Source organism: Cervus canadensis, chromosome 7 (genome assembly GCF_019320065.1).
Source record: "Cervus canadensis isolate Bull #8, Minnesota chromosome 7, ASM1932006v1, whole genome shotgun sequence".
Lineage (NCBI taxonomy): Eukaryota > Metazoa > Chordata > Mammalia > Artiodactyla > Cervidae > Cervus > Cervus canadensis.
In genome coordinates this window covers 37389194-37403013 of record NC_057392.1, presented here as the reverse complement: position 1 = coordinate 37403013, position 13820 = coordinate 37389194, and the positions used below count along the sequence as shown (strand labels likewise).

General features: G+C 41.1%; 1 protein-coding gene across 5 annotated transcripts in view; it reads left to right on the top strand.

Annotated features, from left to right (window-relative positions):
- LOC122445571 (limbic system associated membrane protein) overlaps positions 1-13820 on the top strand; it is a 687896-nt gene that overhangs the window by 619098 nt on the left and 54978 nt on the right. The window lies entirely within an intron of this gene.

The window sequence follows — 13820 nt, the reverse complement described above, 5'->3', positions numbered from 1 at the left end:
GGCTAGTAGGCTATTAGTCAATGATAGAAAGGAGAGGACTTACAAGCCTCCAGCCTCAGAAGAATGGAGTTATTGACAACTAGATGATGGGTCAAGTTCATAGTCTAGCCCCAGCTGGGCACTGGAGTGAAATATGAGTGCCAGCAACATGAACCAAAGAACAACCAAGCAAAGTGGTCAGCAGGGTGGAGAACAGGAAGAGAAAAAGTGTCCGACTGCATACAGGTAACCTGCCACATTCTGGGTAAGCACGGAAGTCCAAACCCCTCTCAATAGTGAGTGAAGAGCTTCTAACAATTGGCCATGCTTGAGTCTCACTGATTCAGGGTAGGGTGGGCCTGCAGGTCACAATTTTTTAATAGACACAATACAGGAGGTAGACTGAAGCAGACAATGCCCACGTAGTATTAAAATTCCTTAATGCATGCTAATTAGAGAATTGCTCTGATTTTATGTGGTATCAACTTCCTTGCTACCCTTCCTCCGGTCATTTGATAATGGCATCTTATTTTCCCATTAATTCTTCTTGCCTTATGCTAGAAATAGAAAAATCTCAGAGATTTTCTTTTTCATTATGAAAAACCTGCCCTGAGGATAACAGCCACAAGGGTGGGTAAGTCTTTCCCCCAGACTGAAATTACTAAATCCAATTCCATTTTTAAGAAACTTTTAATATAAAAGTAATATATGATCTATGTCAAAAATTCAAGCAGTAGAGGGAGCATAAAATGAAGAGAAATTTCCTGACCACATGCTTCTGCCTCTCCTGATTCCATAATCCGTAAGTCAGACTGCAAGTAATATTGTGTAGATACTGTGTATATATAAGCAAATGTGTTAAAAAGTATACATATGAATATATGCATTTATGTATATATATAAACACAAAACAGACATACATAGTATTTTATAACCAACAATCTTTTTATGGCTAGATAGAGTTATAGTATGTGAATGAAACTTTCTTAAGTGAATACATTTGTATGAAAAGCACATAATAGATACTAGATATAACAGTGAAGGCTTTCTGGTGGCTCAGACATTAAAGAATAAACCTGTAATGCAGAGACCTGGATTTGATCCCTGGGTTGGGAAGATCCCCTGGAGAAGGGAATGGCTACCCACTCCAGTATTCTTGCCTGGAGAATTTCATGGACAGAGGCGCTGGTGAGCTACAGTCCATGGGGTCACAAAGAGTTGGACATGACTAAATGACTAAGCACACACACACATACACACACACACACAAAAAACAGTGAAAAATACTTTGTGATGAACTTTTCATTGGTTTGCTTTGTAATTTTACAACTGTACAGCATTCATGGGAAAAACAATAGGTTTTGCTTATCTGTAATTTTCATAGGAGGGCATTTATACTATATTGATTGTTTTATTTATTTCACACAATATTGTTTGGGAGATTGCCCACATGCTATATAGAGCCGTCATCTTTTCGTTTTCTTTGCTGTCTAGGAGTCTGTTATATGAATATGCCACAATCTATTTCATCTCTTCACAATGTGGGTGCTTTCCGTGCTGCTGTGAACATCTCTGCACATAGGAGTGGAATTGTTGGATCACTTCATGTCCTCAGCTTTAGTAGATATTGTCAAACTGTCTCCCAAATAGTCAGTCTAGCCTGCTGACTTTGAAAATTCAACTTTTTAAGGAGTTTGGCCCTTTTACATCATGTGTGAGCACGTGTGCTCGATTGCTCAGCCATGCCTGACTCTTGGCATCTCCATGGACTGTAACTGGCCAGACTCCTCAGTCCATGGGATTTTCCAGGCAAGAATACTGGAGTGGGTTGCCATACCCTCCTCCAGGGGATATTTTCAACTCAGGGATTGAATCCTTGTCTCTGGTGTCTCCTGCATTGGTAGGCAGATTCTTTACCACTAGAGTCAACTGGAAGCCACTATTTCATGTCATGTGTGCTTAGTCACTCAGTCATGTTTGACTCTTGCAACCCCATGAACTGTAACCTCCCAGGCTCCTCTGTCTGTAGGATTACACCAGGCAAGAATACTGGAGTGGATTGCTGTTTCCTTCTCTAGGGGATCTTCCTGACCCAGGAATCGAACCCAGGCCTCCTGCCTTGCAGGCAGATTCTTTACCGACTGAGCTTGTAGCCCCTTTTATGTCATATGTATTTTAAATACATTTTTAGTCTTAATATTTATGTATTAACTTTGTTGATGAAGGTTCAATTCCTGGGTCAAGAAGATCCCCTGGAGAAAGAAATGGCAACCCACTCCAGTATTCTTACCTGGAGAATCTCATGGACAGAGGAGCCTGGCAGGGGTCCATGTGGTCTCAAGAGTAGGGCAGGACTTAGTGACTAAACCACCACCACTGATATGAAATAAAATCAGGGCCTTCCAGGGTTATTTAACTGTATCTATCCTTGATAAGTGTGTGAGTTCCATAGAGTCAGGAATAATATATTTCTTCTACTTCCTCTAATTCTTGTAATTCTGGTTTAAATATTGGCCTCACAAGGTAGAAATAGATATTTGTCAAATGATTGTTTGTAATTGTACTCAGAAACCATGCTCTACTGTTCAGATCAGAATCCACTAGCATATGTATTTTTAAGTATTTAGGTCTTATTATACCAAAACTGTATATTTTGAATTGTTACTCTTATTCAGCATTGGGAGTCACCCTATCTCTATCCCCTTTACCCCATTGATGATTAAGTCCTTCCTTTTGGCTGTAGTTATCTTCTTCTGTTTATAAAGAGGTCAGAAAATAAATGAACAGATATAAAAGTGAAGTACTAAAAAATAAGTAGTTTTATTTTTCACCTATATCCAATTATTTGGACTTCCCTGGTGGCTCAGTGGTAAAGAATCTGCCTGCCAAAGAAAGAGACATTGGTTTAATCCCTGGGTTGGGAAGATCCCATGGAGAAGGGCATGACAACCCACCCCAGTATTCTTGCCTAAAGAAGAATACCATGGACAGAGGAGCCTGGTAGGCCAACAGTCCATGGGATCACAAAAGAGTCAGACACAACTTAGCAACTAAACAACAACAGCTGTTTAAACAACGACATCCAGCTGCTTAAACAACAATATCCAGCTGTTTAAAAGGAATCTCCACTTGAATGTTTAAGGTATGAAAACTCATTTTATGACACACACACACCTCCACCCCAGCTGCATAAAAATATCATCCAGTCCACAAATCAGTCAAACCGAGAACTTCGGGGCCACCCCTTTCCCTCACTTGCCACTTTAATTAGAGTGGAGTGTGTGAAAGCAGCGCCCTCCCATCAGGCGAAGGCAGTCTTGGGGGCTTCCTTCATTTCAATCATTTAAACCTCTGTGGTGGCCTTTTCCTCTCCCTTTGTTTTTATTTAAAAAGAAGTGGAGGAAACATCCTCACGCAGTGCTTTTTAAATGAAGTGACTTGTCAAGTCAGAGACTGTGGCAGTAATCTGAAAGGCAGTAAATTTAGCGACCCTCACTTGCACCGACAGCCTGTCATGCACTTGAAACATAAATAGCAGTGGAGACAAATCGCTGCTGTTTTCTTATTAAGTGTTGGCCCACTGGCCTCATAGCCTCGCTTGGGCCCACCCTGGGAGGGCAACTGCTGTCCAGAGAAGGCATGAGCCTCCTTGTCTCTCCTACTCCACCTCTCCAGCGTAGCCCCAACTCTGCCGCCACGACCCTCACTTCCACTACAATCCGTCTGCCTCACAGAGGCTCAAAAACCCCAAGACTGAGGGGTATTGGTCCACAGAGGGCAGCAACACAAACTGAATGTTGATGGGGTAATTCCTCATTCATTCACTTTGGTCTAAAGGCAAGAAGCAAATTTCCAGACTTCTTACCTGCTTTTAAACTACTTTTGTCTTTTATTTTTTTTTTAAACTTTCTTCTTAGTCACTGGGTTTTCAATTATTTATTTTTTTAATTGAAATATGCTTGATTTACCATGGTGTGTTAATTTCTGCTGTTCAGCCAAGTGATTAAGTTATACAGACATACATCCTTTTTTACACTCTTTTCCACTGTGATTTAGCACAGGATATTGGATATAGTTCCCTGTGCTATACAGCAGGACCTTGTTGTTTATCCATTCCATATATAATAGTTTATATCTGCTTACTCCAAACAGTCTATCCTCCCCTACTCTCCCTCCCCCTTGGCAACCACCAATCTGTTCTCTATTGTCTGTTTAACCATTTTCTTTTCTGGCCTCCCCCCATCCCTACCCTCTACTTTCCTCTTCATTACTTGCTTATAGACTCTAAACAAGAATACTTTCCTCAATTGGCTAGAAGGGCTCATTTAGCAGTGAGGCTAGATTAAGAAGGGAGACTGAGATTTTGGGGTTGAGCCCCAGTAATGTCACTGCAATGTCGGGGCCTGGGATGACAGGACCAAGGACCAGATGAGGCCAAGGCCTCCTTTGTTTTAATTACCTTTCAAAGACTTCTCGGCAGCCACAAAATTATCCCCAGTAATCCTTCCACAGTGCAGTTGCCCTGCTGAGTTTAACACATTCACTTACGAAATGCCAGTTGATTTATGTGACTCTTAAAAGCAGCGGCCACTGCTCTCATCTCTCTTGATATTTAATCCTCAGCCTTGGCAGAGTCACTAATGACAGGTCGTGGAAGGCCCCCTACAGTTCTGATGACAATGGTGGGAGGATCTTTGTTGTTGCTGCCTCTGACCAGCAGCTCTAATCTCTGCCTCGCCCCCTTCTTAGGAAATAGTCTAAAACACAATCAACACCTGCAGAAATTTTTATGTCTATTTTATTCCAAAGGAGGCTTCTAAGTGTGTGTTTGTTTTTTTTTTTTCCAGTTTTACCTCTTTGCCTCTTCTTCCCCTCATCCCAGAATAATAAAAAAGATGTAAGACGATGATTCCCTGCTTTATGACATAATGCTACATCATACAAATGTACTATAGTCTCTTCTACCAAGGCTTGAATTACTACCAGTATATATATTACATGTTTAACTACATTTAGCCCTAGTTTCTGAGCAGTTCTATATATTTCTGAGTGCCTGTGAAATGCAATCCCCAGGATAGTCCAACCTGATACCAACCGTGTCAAGAATGGAGCTCATTATTTTCACCCCAAAATATGCATCCTTTCCTACTTTCCTGAATGGCACTAACTGCCTTCAAGCCCAGGAAGTCACTAGATTTCAATCTATGAAAACATGCTGTATTTAGAATATATTTCTTCACACCCTAGAAAACTCAAGTGGACCACAGGAGACCCCAGAACAGGTGAGGCTCTGAGGATGGATGACGCATTCCCTTCTCCTGCCCTCACAGACCTCTCCACTCTTTCCCACTGAGTCTAGACTTTGCCTCAGCATCCTCCCCAGTATTGAGCCACTGTCAGTTTGTCAGGGTTGATGATGGCTATTTGACAACCTTGAAGAAACATCTCTACTTTCACAGACGTTCACAGGGCAGCTTACTACTGTACATTTTGGTACTCAGTACACCAAGAAATTGGCACTGAGAGTACGTGGTGTTGTTATACAAAAGACTTCAGACAAGTAAAATTTCCATGATGTTCCCCACTTACATACCCTGTTTTCTCAAGAAAGAAAGGAAGGAAAAATGGAACAAAGAAAGTTTAAAATAAATCATTTTTTTAATGTCATTTTACTCAGTGTCTTATGGGAGCCAGAAGACGCCACTGTGCCTTCATTGAGATGCAGAGATACTGAACATGGCAAGTCCAGAGTCTTCACACACCCTTCACACCCCTGCCTATGTATTGCTGTCATATCACGCTGCTCATTTCTCCTGTGTGGAGAACTCTATTTCAGGCAGGATAACCAGATTGCCACACCCTTTTACAATTCACTGGCTTTGTTTCTGTCCACTTGTGTTTTTCAACTTCTTGAAAACTCACTTCTCCCAGTAAGTCTTTCCTAATATAAGTGCATTCTACACTGTTCCTGCAGCTCCCTTGCTGTCTGTTGGCATTTGTGTGCAACAGTGGCTTTATATTGCTTTTGGAAGGACTTCTGTAAATGAGTGCATATAAACTTTTAAATACCAGCTTTTTTCTCATTGATTGCTTTATTTGATTCTCTTGATGAGTAAGTAGAGAAACTTTGAAAAAACTGAAGACTGTCTTTTTATTTTCTTTATCTATAACTGAGCTCCACTGTTTTGGAAATTCCCCAAGTGTCCCGTTCTCAACCTCATAGTTATATTCAGAAGACAGAACTAGAGCAGATTCCGAGAGCTAAGAATTCAACTAATGAGAATCTTTACTGATAAAAATAGTCATGCCTAGATAGGAAAATGGTCTCCAAATGTCCACAGACCTAGTTCAAACCTGCATTCTTCCTTAATATCATTACAAACTCTGGAAATTTCCTTAAAGGTACACTCTAAACCTGGATTCCTCATCTTAATGATGTGAGTGTGAAAGTAGCTCAGTTGTGTCTGACTCTTTGCAACCCCATGGATTGTAACCCACCAGGCTCCTCTGTCCACAGAATTCTCCAGGCAAGAATACTGAGGTGTGTTGCCATTCTCTTCTCCAGGGTATTTTCCCAACCCAGGGATGGAACCTAGGTTTCTTGCATTGCAGGCAGCACCTCTGAGCCACCACTATGAATTAAATATGATCATGTCTGAATCACTTAACAAAATATCTAACGTGTGTTTTTTAAGTGGTAGCTCCTTCCACAGTCCCTCTGCAATATTCCTTGAGCATTCTTGCATCCAGCTGTTCACTAGGGGGACATTGATGAGCAAAGCCAGACATGGTCCTTACAGTGGAAGATTAGCTGTCACCAATACAATTCCCCATCAGAGGACTAAACACAGAGGATCTTGATTCCAAGCCTAGCATTTAGAAAGGCTGAATGGTTTCTGTAAACTGACACCAAGTAGGAGGTAATGGTTAAGTGTGAGCACAATAACAAAATGACATGCCCCTGAAAAGGATGTGTGGAAGGCAGCTTCTGGTTGGATGCTGAGCTCAGACTATGTCAGCTAGCTGATTTTTTGTATATGAAAACAAAAACACAAACCGTAATGAATTGGATCTCTCTGGATGCCAGGAAATATAATGCCAGGGTTTACTTCTTCATGTGACCTATGCTCATTCATAGAGTCAAAGCCAGTTGTGAATCTTTCCAGGCATTGTGCTTGCCTCTGATTTCTGGGTACTAACTACACCCTTTGGGGCCACAGAAGGCATGGGGACAATTTGCACAATCCGCACCGTGCTGTGTCTTACTATTCAGAGAGGGAGCATTTCTACCGCAGAGTAACCAACCCCTTCCCTCCTATGTAGGCGCAAATATCTTAATAGTCAGATACCTCTGTCTCTGGAGAACTCTCTATTCTTTCATTTCTATCCTTCTAACTATTCCTTATAATCATCCTCATTGTATCAGTTCTCTCCATTCCACCCCCCCCCCCACCCCCCGCCACATTCATTCCCTTCAATACATTGTTCTTCCCTGTGATTCCTTATTCTCTTATGATTGCTGCTCTGGCAGCTGTGTCTGCCACCTACACTGTCTTCTTTCAATCATGGATCAGTTACCACTCTTCACCCCTCCCTTGATGGGTGATGAGAAGTGGGAATGAGAAGCTGTTTCCACCTTTGGACAGAAATGTTGTCAAACACTGAATGGTCTCTCAGGTAGAATGTGAAGCAGAGAAACAAAAACTTCAAAGGATCTAGAGACATGGCTGGAAATATAAACAGAACCCATCACAAACATTTTTTTCTAGATTTCTTGTGTTTCTCTCTTCCTTTTTTTTTTTTAGCATGTCTGTACAGAAAGTAATGTGCATTAAAAAAAAAAAAAAAAAAAAGAAACAAAAACAGGAACAGGTACGTCCTTAGGATAAAAAAAATGAAAACATGAAATGTACTGTAGAACAGAAACTTGTTACAGCATTTGAAGTTACCACAGGAAACTTCAAATGGCATCATTGATTCATGATCCTTTTTTTCTTTTCTTTTTAGAGGTAGAAGTTCATAGCTGGGTTTTGCTCACCCTCTTCACTGCCCCCCTTTCTGACCACAGACTCACACAAACACCCACATACATACATACATGCATATATACATATATACCTGAAAGACGAGTACCACTTCTTTGCCTTTCATTAACCTTTGTATATGTGTTTGTATTTACAGCCAACGTGTTTACAGTCACTTACTTAGAAAATATTCCAATTTAAGTTAATAATGGGAATGGCAACCCCATTTAAAACCCATCTTCCCTTCTGTAAAAGAATGATCTACAGAGATGTGATACATATGACTCAGAATAGTGGGGAAAAATGCTTCATCCATTTCCTAACATGTGAGAATCCTTGAAATTTTACATTAAAGTCATAAAACACTCAAATTTAACAAGTTTTCTAAATTTTACTTCCTGTATCTCAGATAAAGGTAAAAGAAAGATATCATAATGATTATTAGGGTAGCAATCTTTTTTTTATTTTAAATAGGGTATTGGATGTCATACCATGGAGAATTTTCAATAGGCTTGCTGTGTTTAGTGAACAAATATTTGGGTGTTAGTGAATTTGCATGCTATTTCCTAAAAGTTAAATGGTTATATGTAAATACATAGCCCTTTGTATGTATGCATATTGAAGGGGAAGAGGGTAGAGGAGAGAGGGGAAGAAGGAAAGAAGGGGAGATAGAGAAACACCAAGGCCATGTGTTTAATTTCAAATGGCTGCTTGCTTCCAAATGCCTGGCTGACCTTGGAAATCTAAATGAATCAACATCTTGTATGTGAACTCTACAGATTTCACCAAAGCACCACCCTCTGAAGGTACTGTACTCAGAAGGTAGCACCTGGTGTAGTTTAATTGGCGTTATTCCTGACTGATTTGCCTCTACATCAGGAAACACAGAAGAGAACATTTTCCTCCTGCTATTAGCTCGAGGCCCCTCTCTCTGACTTATGAAGAAATATTAAAAGAACTAATATGTACAACTTGAGTAAACAGTGGCTAAGGGGCAATATGCTAATTATGTGAAGAGTTTGAAAGGCACATTCACTGAGGAGGATGAGAAGTTATTTAGCCTGGTAGCTGCATATTGCCAGGAGACACAAAAGCACAGCAAGCAAAGGGAGATTTAAACTAAACGCCAGATCCCAGAATAAATATAACACTCGGCAACGTGAGCAAGCTTGTGGAAATAGGTTGAGATGTTTAAAATACCAAAATACTGAAATTTGCATTTCAAGTAAACATTTATACAAGGGCAGAAATGATAGGAACAAGGGAAAGGCCCATATTAGCCACATTATGGCTAATATGAGAAGGGCCCATATTCCACCAGAGAATTTACCAACAGGTGGAGTGGCAGACTCTGATTTCAGAGTCTTCTTTTGAGAGAGGGAGATGGTGACAGGGCCCCTGGGTTGAGAGCAGCTAGTCTGCCGAAACTGAAAGAATGGGAAAATAGGTGCCCTGAGGGGTACAGACACATGGGGGCCAGGGGAGGGGAACAAAAAGATCTGAGTGCATTTTAAAATTCTGCAACTTAAGATAAACGTGTTGTAGTCCATGCCTTGAAACAAGAAACTGCAGTTGGTCTGATGAAAAATATGGCCTTGTGCCCATTTCCACCTGGGGCCTTGCTGTGCACTTTCTCCTGAAATAATAAATACCCACAGCAGATACATCCTTAGGACACTGCCAGAGATGCTCCATGCAGCATTTCAACAGCAGAGTACTCAGCACACCCATCCTTCCCCAGTGAAAATGTTCTTTGTTAGTATCATTAAAAGGGAGTGAATGTATACATCAGCTTCTGTCACAGAAAGAACAGAAGGTATGGAAATTACCTTCCAATACTTGGTTCCCTTAAGCAGATGATGTGTTGAATCTGACCCTAGTTTCTGCTGTTGTTTCCTCTTTCAGTTAAGTTAACTCAACAAATGTTTATTGAGTAACTAGTCTGTGTTAGACCCTGTGCTGTGCATGGGGATATTGCAAGACACAGTCTCCAAGGAATTTATAGTCTGGTTCTTTGACTTTCTAGCAACTGAAGAAAAGCCCATTTCCTCTCAAATCACAGTGGATTAATGAGAAAAGATCAAGTGAGAGATTGTGTGTTGTAGGCATAGTGTCCTGTGGATACAAGAAAAACAGACTAGCAAGAAGTGGCAGGATAAGAGGTCCCACTGAAGGATCCAAGAGATAAAGGAAGAATGACAAGAAGGGCCCAGAGATATTGTTTAATATTTTAAATTTTTATCAAGATTGTTGAATGAGGGAAGACCATCTAGTTTCTCTTAACTATATTTGGTTAGCGTTTTGAGAATCCCCTGCTCTGATGGACCAACTGTGCACATTGTTTGCTGGAGAGACAGGTGGCCTTCAGAGCGTAGGAGAGCTAGCATGGGAGAAACAAAATGACCTTTCTGTCTTATGGGTAGGACATTTAAAGGAAAACTCCCCCTTTATCCTGAGGTAGGATTGGGTGAATTTTTCTTAAACACATCAGATTGAAAATTCATCCCATGAAGACTTATTATCTGCTTATCATGGCTTCTCAGGTAGCTCAAATGGTAAAGAATCTGCCTGCAATGTGGGAGACGTAGGTTCAGTCCCTGGGTCAGGAAGATCCCCTGGAGAAGGAAATGACAACCCACTCTGGTATTCTTGCCTGGAGAATTCTATGGACAGAGGAGCTTGGCAGGCTACAGTCCATAGAGTTGCAAAGAGTCAGACATGACTGAGTGACTAACACACTATCAGGAAAAAATAAGATGATGAATACCTACATTGGTATTCATGTGAGAATCTCAGATGCAAAACCCAATAAATGTTACTTTACTTTTTTCTAATTCATCTCAACGTTTACTCTCACAGGTGCCATCTTCCCAAATGGACAGGACCTTGGTTGTTTGCTAAAAAATCATCTTTCTCATGCCTGGAACTGGTTTATACCTTTCAGAAATTCAAAATGCAAGATCAGTTCAGTCGTTCAGTTGTGTCTGACTCTTTGCGACCCCATGGACTGGAGAACGCCAGGCCTCACTGTCCATCACCAACTCCCGGAGTTCACTCAAACTCATGTCCATTGAGTTGGTGATGCCATCCAACCATCTCATGCTCTGTCATCCCCTTCTCCTCCCACCTTCAATCTTCCCCTGCATCAGGGTCTTTTCAAATGAGTCAGTTCTTCACATCAGGTGGCCAAAGTATTGGAGTTTCAGCTTCAACATCAGTCCTTCCAATGAACATTCAGGACTGATTTCCTTTAGGATGGACTGGTTGGATCTCCTTGCAGTCCAAGGGACTCTCAAGAGTCTTCTCCAACACCTCAGTTCAAAAGCATCAATTCTCTGGTGCTCAGCTTTCTTTATAGTCCAACTCCCACATCCATACATGACTACTGGGAAAAAAAAAAGCAAGATAGGGATTCATTACTCAGCATTTCTAGTTATTTTATGGGATGGGAAAAGAATTCAGTGTTGTTGGCCATTTCTAAGAAAACTCTAGTCCTTTTCTTTTTCTTCTACTAACAATTCTGTACCTGGAAATAAAGCTGATGGATGTGGAAGCAGAGCGGGGCAGAAATCCCAAACTATTCTGAACTCATCTTTAATTCTTTTTTCATTATAATCCACCATTATTCTCAAAATCAATAATGCTGTCTTTACTGTAAATCCCACTTTTGCACTCCAGATTTTTAATGAGCTTTGTCCTATTTTGGTCTTCAGTTGTCAATGTTGCCATTTGTCTTCAGGGTATTTATATTTAGCTTGAAGATTCTTAGCATCACTTAGTTGGCATGACTCTAAGTTCATGGTTGCAAGGAAGCTGGAAAGATCTTTTTATCTCCTCCAAGCCCAAATTCTTCCCAGCTAACCCAGTAAAGTAGACTGTTACCCTTTCCAAGATTTCTGTTTTCTTTCTTATCACATTCAACTTCTGTGGCATGAGAAGTCAGATCTGACTACATGCATGAGTGTGGAGAAGAAAAAAGGTGAAAACAAAAGGAAGGAAAAAAACAGTGTTTTATAAATGCAGTAAGTCCCTTATATGCAAACCTTCAAGTTGCAAACTTTCAGAGATGTGAATGTGCCCTCGCATGTCCAATCACAGAAGGCATGAGTGAAATTGCAGCTTGCCCTTCATCTCCTATTGCTGATGACTCTTCAACTCCTATCTCCCATCTTCTCTTCCTCTTCCAGTCAGTAACTCTTCTTGCCTGTACACAGATGTATGCCAACTGTTGTACTGTAGAACTGTACTTTTCAAGATACTGTACTATAAGATTAAAAATGTTTTCTTTATTTCTGTTTGTTTTTATGTATTATTTGTGTGAAAAGTATTATAAATACATTACATTACATTACTATATAGCTGATTATGTTAGTTGGGTACCTAGGCTAACTTTGTTGAACTTATGGACAAATTGGCCTTAGGAACATGCTCTTGGAATGGAACTTGTTCATATGCATACTGTAATATGCAGCTACATGTTGTCGTTTAGCCACTAAGTTGTGTATGACTCTTTTCAACCCCATGGACTGTAGCCCGCCAAGCTCCCCTGTCCATTGGATTTCTCAGGCAAGAATATTGGAGTGGGTTGCCATATCCTTTTCCAAAGGATCTTCCCACCCAGGGATGGGACTCATGTCTCCTGCATTGGCAGGTGGATACTTTGCAACTGAGCCACCAGGGAAGCCCATATGCAGTTAGGCACTTAGAGACTAATTCTATAAAATTTTCAGTAGAAGCACGTACTTGATAATGTGCAGGACTCCAAACCAAATTATTATAACTATTGCCTTTTTGTTGCTGGGATTGCAAAGTTTCCTCAAAACTAGTGATAGTGACAATTAACAGAAGACGTGAAGCTTAAGAGTGCTCCTGACAGCTGTGTTAAAGGATGTTATCAAAGAGGCACTAGCTTCTACTGGGAAGCTAGTTAACAGAGTTAGCTGACATATTTAGACAGCGAATTTGTCTCTCTGCTGGCTGGCTGCTATGTTGATTTGGCCTTCAGAGAATTTCCAGAAAAGGAAAGCAGCTTGTAGTATCTGAACAGAACTATTGTTTGGTACCGTTTAGTGTAGAAGGACCAGGAGCAGGTATTCCTCACAGTAGCAGGACTGTGTCCTCTAGCACCCTCCCAGCTACTCTGTCCTAACGCAACAGCAGTGGCCTTGGCAACTTGAGGGGGATGGAAGTTGAATTTAGCTGCAGTCTGTAGGACTTTCTGGCCAAACTCTTCCCTACTCAATCCCCATTCCTCTTCACCTTCTCTCTCCCCTTTTTCTCTTCCTCCCCCTCCATGTCTCACCCCTGCACCTGCAGAAAGAAAGTCATTTAATCAACAAACCTGCCTATCTTGAGATTTCTTTATAAAAATGAACATATCCAGCTTTGTGCAGCTTTCCAAAATGGGCCTCCAGACCTCTGGTTCCAATGAATTAGGCCAATGATATTTAGCTCCCTAGCCCTCCCCACCCCACCATGTGACAAAATGAACCATCAGCAGCACATTCTCATGCATCTGGCTGGCCCATGCCCTGAAAGTCTCATGGATGATGTAGTTTGGTACTGAAGAAGGAAGCCATAACTACAACATAGGGTTTCGGACATGACCTTCATGAATAGAATTCCACGTAAGCTGGGAGAGAAGAGTGACAGCTTCTCAAAAGGAAGCAGCTTGTCCTAATAACAACTTCAGTGGAAAGTGTGATTTGCAATGTGGTCTAATGGATGATTCAGTGCTTCAGGGACTGTCCCTCTGAGCCCTTTACAACTGGCATGCCCCTCCCCACAACTCCCACTTTGCTCTAAGCCTTTAACCAG